The following is a 9459-nucleotide window of genomic DNA, read 5'->3' as shown; positions in this document are numbered from 1 at the left end:
TATTATTGTTCAGTTGGTGGAAACAAAGGTGAGAGAGAAGATACCTTTTTGTTTGAATGCAAATCTGAATAAAGTGAAGCCACATTGCTTATGTTATCTATTGCATTGCAAAGTGTCTCATCAGTCCCTGCTCCAACAAACAAAAATAACATTGTCAAGTATTGCATGCAATTACTTTTCCAAGACAATAGGAGTCAGCCCAGAGCTATAGCTAGGTAGGTAAAAATTTGGAAACTTGGGGAAGCAAATGAAGAAAAAATGGAATTCAGGTATCCCTCCTCCATCTCCTGGAAATTTCACATTTCAAAATGCCAGGTACTGTTTCCTTTTAATTTTGAAAATTCATAAAATCGTCAAAATTTTGGGCAAAAAGGGAAACACCTGTTATCTGGAATAATTTACCAGGGAAAATTACATTCTGTTATAATAACAAATGCCACACATCAAAGTCACAGAGCCCCGAATGCAGATGTGCATTTTCCATCAGAGCTAGACAAACAGATATAAAAACATTCAATAGTTTGTCACTGGCATTTAAAAAGAGCTAATAAACAGCAAACCAAGCTATGTAGGAATAGGGGGCTCCATTGTTCACCTCCCATTCATAATCAAGTCTTCAAAGGCCCTTTGTTCCTACACAGTCATGACACCCAGGCAATTTTGAGGTTTAAACAGGTTCCCCTTAAAAGAATAAATTTGAGGCCTCAAATGATGTCATTATAAAAATAAATCAATCAAATAAATAACAAGCATAACCCCTTCAAAAACGACAAGTTAGCCTCAGCAGTGCAAAAAGATGTTAGCCACTCTCCCCAAATGAAACATTTCCTTAGTAAAAGAGGTTATTCCTTATAGTCCTGCCCCACATCCCTACCCCTCCTCTGTCACAGTGCACTAAAGGACTGCAACAGAAATGTGCCAGACTATACTCCTTCGTGAAACTGACCTTCAGAGCCATGATATGAATTACAAACAAAAAACCTGTAACACTCTCAACACAGCACAGATATAAGTATATACTGACACACATGTGTGAGTATTACGTACACACATGTATATATCTTCCAGAGTGAAAACAATATTCAGGCACACATCCTCCAATGTGAAAACAAAAGGAAAAATACAAACTCAGTTAACAGATTTTTAGGGCCAGAAGGGATCATTATTATCACCTAGTCTGTCCTGCATAACAGAATTCTTTAGATCCTTTGCACAGGAACTTCATTATGGGCCCTTTCTATAAGTGTTGAATGCTTCAAATAGGTGCTGAGCCTCTTACTAAAGTGAAAAGGGAGCTGAGGGTGCTCAGTACCTCTCCGAAGCATTCAGCGTGCCGGGGGATTGCACTGTATAATACCACAACAGGTAATCTGTGATCACAAAGAGGAACTAGAAACTAGGAGCCATAAGGTCCGTTGTAATCCCAAGAAACCCAACCACATCAAGAGAACTTCTTGCAACACAGTTGTCCCTTAGTGCTGCCACATCTTATTGTACTGAAGGGATCTAGCCTTGTTCCACCCCATGCTAAAGCTCTAAAATTGGGTCACTCAGCAAAGCTATACTTGTAGAATGCTGGATAAGGGCTTACAGCGATGTGGAGAAACCTGACTCTCTTGTGCACACATGCATATGCCTTGCTGATTTTTATATATAAATGATTTTAAAATAGCTCTCTTAGCATGACTCCCTGGCCTCTGTCCTTTCTTCCCAAAGCCGTCTACTGAACATTTTGGTTGAATTTTCCTTCTGCAGGGTCTGTTTTCATAATACTGATTACGAATATCCCCTCATTCCTCTTATGTGGTCTCTATCCCCACCCCAATCCCTCTCTCACTCCCCTCATTTCGTCCTTCCTTTTCTCTCCTTCATCCCTTCACCATCACCCCTTATTCCTCTTCTACTAATTCCTGCACCTTCCACCAAGTCCTCACCATTCCTGTCCTGAGGCCTCTGTAACCATCTCAGTCCTTTCACATTTCTCCCTTCCACCCAAACCCTCCTCTTCCTTTGGCTCCAGCCTCCTTGTGTCTCCCTTCCTTCCTTCCCATCCCCTGTTCTCCCTATCCTCTTCTGTTCAGTTTCTTATATCACACCCATTATCTTGGTATCTCTGCGCCTTTCCAGAGGGGCACAAAGAGAGAGGTCTACCACGCTGTGTCCTAAGCTCTTTCTCCTCATTCTCCCCCACCCACCCATCCCCAATTTGAGGTGTCTCTGTCTCCTGAGGACTTTCTATTTCTCTCCTAGGATCCTTTGAGTCTCTTCCCACTGGAGGCTCCCCTCTCCTTTTGCTACCAGCGTGTTTCTTCCTGCCTGCTCCTGGGATGTGTGTCTCCCCACTCTTTTCCTCTTGTGACTTCTCCCTTATCTCCCCTCCCACCCACTCCCTTCCCTGAGCTCGTGGTTGTAGCACCCCATCCCTTCTCAGCACACGCTGCCCCTGGCTTTCAGCCTCCACATTCTCTCCCAGGAGCCCTCATGAAAATCTTGTACCCTAACACCACCCATTCCCCTCTGCCATCCCCCCTCACCCCTTTGTGTCCAGGACCCCTAAGAACTAGCATCCTCTGACACCAGCTGTCCTTCCACTCCCTCTGCTCCTAGCCACCACCGCTCCCGCAACTCCCCTGCTCTCCCTGGACTGCCCCTGTCCTCTGGCTCCTGCTCCTCAGACCCCCACTGCTCCCCTTTCTTTTCTCTGATCGGAGCCCCCCCGCCCGCCATCTCCATCAGTGCTCAGTCCCATCTTAACCTCCCCCTCTCCCATTCCGCTTCTCCTCCTCCCGAGTGTTTGTGTGAAATACACCAGCCTCAGGCTGGAAAGGCACCTGGCAAGGAGCTCGGGAATGAATGGCTCTGAAATTTGTAGAAAAGTTGTGTGCTTACTAGACTGAAGAAAAAAAATGCTTACTTGAATTTCCAAGCGCTGGACCTGCCTCCGAGATCAGCCCAATAAGAGCTGTCAGGGGAGGCTCCCAGCTCACTTTTCCACATCACTTCACAGTTACATCTGGCAGGCAGGCACATTGGAGAGCTCAGCCCCTGAATTAGTGGATTTATTTGGAATATCCCTGCTTTCCTGGCGATGTGCTGCTGCCGCTGATCTGTGCAAAGGAAGAAATTACTAACTGCACTTTACTATGCAGGCACAGAAACCTGAGAGTCTCAGTAACCAGCTTCTCCTCCAGCATCAGCAGCATCAAGAAGCATGAAAGAAATCCAAAGAATCCTGCCCATTCAGACGGACTGGTTAATATTTTCCTCTCCCTGAAGTGGACCCTTTAAACCCATTTGTGAAGTCTTCGCAAGACGTTTCATGGGTCACTGAAAGAGTGAGTATCTGTTTTATTGTTCGCTAGTTATTTATTTCTCACTGGTAGGTTTTCTCTCCATGGATTTGTCTTTGACTTGATGCACCTTGCGTACACTATCACAGACACTATCTGTCTGTTTCCCTATAAACAGATTCATTATTAGACTGAAGTGTAGTGGCACATTAATTCGGATTCTTTGAAATTCCCTGATAATAGGATGGCAGTTTGGGTGTGTGGGTTTTTTTTAAAGGTTCAGAAGGAGTTTTTGTGTCACAGTGAGCTGTTCACTGGGCTGGAGAGCCCGTTTCTTCTCCGTTTTTTTTTTTTTTTTTTTTTTTTTAGTACAATAAATCTCTGGACTGTTGTACTGTGGTGAATAGATGCAGGGCTGCATTCATGCATTGAAGTAGATTGCAGTTTTCGTGCTGAGAATAAAAATCAGCCGCCAGCCAGATATGTAAATGATGGAGGTGGAGGCTGGAAGAATCATAAGGGGGGGGGGATTTCCCCCCTATTTATCACTGCCGACCCCGTGGTCCCCCAAACTGCTCAAATAAAGCCATGGATTGAACTGGTCTGATTTATCCTCCCCTCACCCCCTTTCAGAAAGGAAAGTCTCCCGTCAGTTCTCTCTCTTTCTCGAAGCTGGGGTGGCAAGGACGCGTTAGCTATAAGTAGCCAAGCGAGCCATCCCTTTCCCATAAGTTGTTTTCTTTCCCTGTCCTTGTTGACTAAATAGTAAATGCACCCAGCTGAAACTTAGGCGAGGGCGCAAACCCCTTAGCTCCAGTTGCCTGTGGTTGCATCATGACGGAGGCTTCTGGAGAAGAATGCAGGACTGTCGACCCCTAACGCGTGCTGTTCCACTGCGCGATTCATCCTCTGGCTGAGACGGGCCAGAGGAATAGCATGTTCCTACATTCTGCTAGGCTATCGCATCTGCTTGGTGGTAACATCCCAACCGGGAGACCCAAGCTGTCAGATAGCATCCCTGCTAGCTTGTATCAGATCTACAAGAACATTGTGTTCAGCTGTGGAGCGGAGAAGGCACCGGATAGGACTATAGCACTGCAAAGCTTCATTATAGAAAACCCATGGCAATTTCTCGGTGGATAATATAGAGGAGATTAACTCAAGTCCTTATTTAGGCACTGGCTGCCACCATGAACATGCCACCACTTAACATAAGCAGAGATTCCTTTGTGATTGATGGCCATTCAGTCATGTCTAGACCCTTTCTCAATTTAAACAGTTTACTTTAAGTACGAGACTAAACGGAATTGAACCTATCCAAACTAGCACATAATAGCATTATAAAACAGGGCTGGTTACCAACAGGTATCAAAGGCTCCATGCTCCTGCTACCCCCAATCCTCCTCCCCAAATGTTCGGTACTTTCCCTTCCTTTGAATATAAGTATGTAAACTTAAATAAAAACTGACACGTTTAAACAGCCAGCTTGATGAGCTCATCAATGACTAGCCATTTGTCTTCATGGGCATCATTGCCAGATGTTTCCTTGGACTGCTGAATGTAAGAAATCAAATAACATTAACTGTCTATTGTTTTCAAATCTACAACATTAGTGTTTAATAGAAAGCCGCTAACAGCTGCTCACTTCAGTTTCAATTAAAGAATATAGCTGATAAGTAACAAAGCTATAGATAAAGAATCCTCTTAACTTTACTCATCCTCTTTTGTAAATTCCTGAGGAGTTTCTTAGCAATAAGGATCAAGAGAAATATGTGATACTTCCGTATGACTGCAATCTGAAGAGATTTCTCTACAGTCCATTGTTAGGAGCAAGATGATATTTCACAATTGGTTTCTCAGGAAATGTAGGTTTACTGAAAATATTAAACAAGCAAATACATTACAACAAGTAAATGATCCTAATATACTTTTTCAGCTGTCTTAATCAAAGAGAAATGATCAAAATGGCTAAATGTATTGATGGCCTTTTCCACACATATTAAAACATTGCTCATCAAATCCACAAATATAAAATCTGATAACATTAAAACCCAAAAGCTCTCGACAATATAACCCTCCTGGTCTAATTGTGTGACCATTTCAACCTCAGAGCTATATGAGGCGAACTGATTCTTATATAATATTCTGGTCTAGGGTTTTCCATCCATTCAACCTTGCACTTGTGCCTCACTGAATGCAGAATTGCCCATAATCTTCCCCTCTAAATACTGCTGTTTGCCTTTTAATATTGCTATTTATGGAAGTACTTTTCAATCTTTCTGCAATACTTATTTTATAATATCATGGGATTTAAAAGATTTCAGTTTCTATTGCTGTTTGTAAGTTGCAGCAGAGGCTATGCTACCTGGAAGTTGTATTTTGTGGACATAGGTATATTATGATATACGGGTGAATAATTTATTGTTAATTGAAATGTAGTGTGAGTCACTAAAAGCTACTTGTGAAGTTTCTTATCTTATAAAAAGTAATTACATGAAATAATATGTTTGGTTGCTTAATAAATGTTGGTGCTGTTTATATGTCATTAAAGAATATTTCATATATATAAAAAAAGCTTTATAGCCCTATGGGAGGGAATCCTCCGCAGATCCCTTCAGTTGTGCTAGCCCTTACTCACTATCCCTTCTAAAAAGCTTATAAGAGGGTGTCCATGGTCACAAACCAGATATAAATTTGCTTATTATTTTTAGAGATGGTTTCTAGAGAAGCTCTGTCTCTTTTTCACCACACAATTGTCAATTCCCTGGTAAAGATATCGATTCCTGAAGGTCTCAGTGCCCTATGTACTTTACCTGGGACTTTTTAGTCAGAGGTTGGGATTAAGGGCATGGGGCTCACCCATATGACCCCTGATACATACGAATAAGTAAAGAACTTATACTATTACTTCAGCTAAAATTGTTTTATTTCCCATCATGAACACGGGGTGGGGAAGGATATGATATGATTTATATATATTTATGAACAGGAATGGATCTTTGACAAGAGACAGAGTCAACACAAAGTGCATATTGAAAGCACACGGCGCTGCAAATCTTTAACAGTTATGACAAGATAGAGTATCTATAAACAATACTTATAAGAAAGCAACTGCTAATGCTACATAATATAAATGTTAATGTCTACTCATAGCATTTTGTATAACCAACCATATATTATTATTATATCCAAACCACATGTATATTGTATTGCATTTTCCATTTTAAAGTTGCCTCATTGTAACACCATATAAAGGCTGACCTTTTGGACAAACTTCTAATAATAACAACTGTGTGCACCTTGATTATATCTGCAGTTCAGAAAACCATATAAGACTTTGTGAGCTGTGAGTTTAAAAATAACACAAATCAAATTTTACTGGTGGGAGGAGAACTCTAAGACTTTTGCATTGAAATGTTGTAAGCATCATTGCTACCATAAGTCTGCATCAATAGAATTCAATTACATGATGTAAACTCAACATTTTTTCTTAGCCTTGTTGCCATAGAAAGAGTGGTACACTTCATAGCTTTCTAAACATAACTATTTGAGAAAATTTACCCTTTTAGAAATTGAACAGAAGTGCCAATACAGTTTACATTTTCAATTATTTCCCCCAGTTCTTGAACACTTTCATTAAATTTCTTAGTTTGATAAATCAAGTAAACAGCTCCAGCACAGTGGCATTTCAACTACAGATGTAATTTTAACTTTTCAGGATTTCTCTCTGAAAATGCAGTCTGAAGGTGGAAAGAAGAGCAGATACAGAAAGGTGCCCTCAGAATTAGTTTACTAGCAGCTGACTCCAAGCAGAGGACTAGTTCCTGCTTGCCTTACTCATGAGTAGTCCATTACTATCAATTACCATTTGATGGCAATGGTACTACTTGAGGAACTGGTCCAACAAGGTGCTAATTACTATTTGTTACCACTGTAACCAACGGGAGTTAGGATGTTCAGCATCTTGGCGGGTTGGGCTCAGAATTAATAAAATGAGCAGGATTTGGCTCAGGATATGCAAAACCTAGGTATTGCTTTTCCTGAGGAGCCTCCAATGCATGTATGGGTCTCTAAAGCCAACTTTCTCCTTGAAAAATGTTAAACATGCCCAGGGGAAAAATGCCTCTCAGTGTGTGTTGTTCAGGCTTCTATTCCTAGTAGAAGCATCTGTGTATCTTGTTAAAAATAATATGTCAGAAATTTTTAGTTCACGAGCTTGCTTTTAGTTTTCAAACTTAGTGGTGTGTTTTAAATCCAAACAGGTTAATTCTAAGAGACACTACACAGCCTACTTTAAGGAACTCAGCTTGCAGTTTAAATCCATTTGTAATCAATTTCTCTTTGCTATCACCTAATGTTTAATTGTACAAACATATATGTATAAACTAAATGCCAATGTGCTAAGCAAATTGTGTACTTCTAGAAGAAGAATGCAATTCATTAGTTTTGCAGGCAAATACACATTTCTGACAGTGAACATCAGTATTATGGATTGAATATATCTGCTCATTATTTCCTTTCATTTAACCAAATAATCATTGGACCTTAATTTCTACCCTGACTGAACTTGAAATGAGTCATATAAAGCCAGTGACCCTGTGGTCTTTAATCTCAGGGACTGTGCTTTAAATGTATTCAATAGGAAGATTTTTAGTTCAGCCTGGCAAATGCAAATGTCAAAAACAAATATAGGGCCTGATTCTACTCCCATTAAAGTCCATGAGAAAACTTCCACTGACTTCAGTGGTGCAGGATCAAGATCTTAAATCCTAATTTCATATGGTGCTGTTAAAGGATATTAACCAAACCTTAACATAACTACCATAACTACTGTATACTGTTGGCAAAGCCCGGCAATGTTTCCTTTTCTGTATAGATTTACATTCTTTGACATTTATTTCAAGGAAAACTTCATACATATGCAATTTTTAAACCATAAAGACCAAGGGTCATTTTAGTCACATTTCAGGTTGATGCAAAAGAAGGTTATTTATGCTACTTTGCTTAATTGGGCACGATAGGTGACATTCTCTAAAGAAAATCCAGGAAAGAACGATAATGGTTTCTGTCGTACGTCAATGGACTATTGAAAAAGCATGAGAAAACATATTTATGGCCTCCATTAATATTTAAATAATTTTCAATAAGAACAGGATAAGCACATCTCAGTTGCTCACCATCTGATGATAAATGATGCTCTAGACAGAGGATGGTTAACACCTAATTCTCAGTTACAGGCCAGTCTGTTTGCCTTTTAAGAGCTCTCAGTATGGTATGCACAACTTGCATTTTCCCCTCTCACTTTTGAAAGTGTTATAGGTCTTTCAAATTATGTAATACACCCTCATAAAAATTAACATTGGTCTGAGAGATGAGATTGGCACCGGCTAGCACTATTAAATCTATACATAGTCCAGTATTCTAATTTGGTGGAAGGAAAAGTGCTTTAATCACCAGACTGCAGAAAATAAAAAAAATGAGTTCAGTCATATTCTTCCCTTTACTGTATAAACAAACTGAGGCAGATGTGACCATATTGCATTTCAATGTTATCTGCTAGACCGCTTTGGTGGTTCAAATGGAATATGACATTTCTCCTTCTCTCTGTTTTGAGCTGGCACCATCAGCTTCTCAGCAAGACAATGTGGAGGAGAACTGACGCTCTGACACAGATCAGTGGGAAATCTGACCCTCATGCTCTGGCAAATAATTTTTTTTTAAGCTAGGTGTGACATTCTAAAAGGCATAAGTGTGGCATATGCTCTACAGTATCTGTTTATTTTAATGCATAGTTTCTTTCGTATTTATATTACAAGAAGGAGCAAGAATGATATAAATAGTCATTTCATTGGAAATGAAGTACGTTCAAGCAAGTTGTATTACTGAGCTTGTAAACTCTGTGAGACAGGATCTGTCTTTGTTTGTTTGAATAGCGCCTAGCACAGTGAGATCCTGGGCCACGTGTGGGGGTCCTAGGCACTATCGAAATGCAAATAATACATTAGGAAATCATGAATAGTTTTGAAGTGCTAAGAACAATACAAAATTAACTGATTTTGATGAGGCATTTAGGGCTAGTTCTGGGAGATGATGCGCACTTCTACGGATCAGTGGGAGTCCTAATATTTACATGCTTAAAGTTCACACTTGCTGAATTGGAGCCTATGGC

General features: G+C 40.3%; 1 protein-coding gene across 1 annotated transcript in view; it reads left to right on the top strand.

Annotated features, from left to right (window-relative positions):
* The first annotated feature begins 2805 nt into the window (after nt 1-2805).
* The window catches only part of CDH8 (cadherin 8), a 213917-nt gene continuing 207263 nt past the window's right edge, over nt 2806-9459 (top strand). The window contains exon 1 of the mRNA XM_050922868.1: nt 2806-3335. The gene's annotated coding sequence lies outside the window, so the exon portion shown is untranslated. The remainder of the gene's footprint in view (nt 3336-9459) is intronic.

Source organism: Gopherus flavomarginatus, chromosome 14 (genome assembly GCF_025201925.1).
Source record: "Gopherus flavomarginatus isolate rGopFla2 chromosome 14, rGopFla2.mat.asm, whole genome shotgun sequence".
NCBI classification, from domain to species: Eukaryota; Metazoa; Chordata; order Testudines; family Testudinidae; genus Gopherus; species Gopherus flavomarginatus.
The sequence above is the reverse complement of the archived record's forward strand: the minus strand, read 5'-3'. Positions and strand labels throughout refer to the sequence as shown.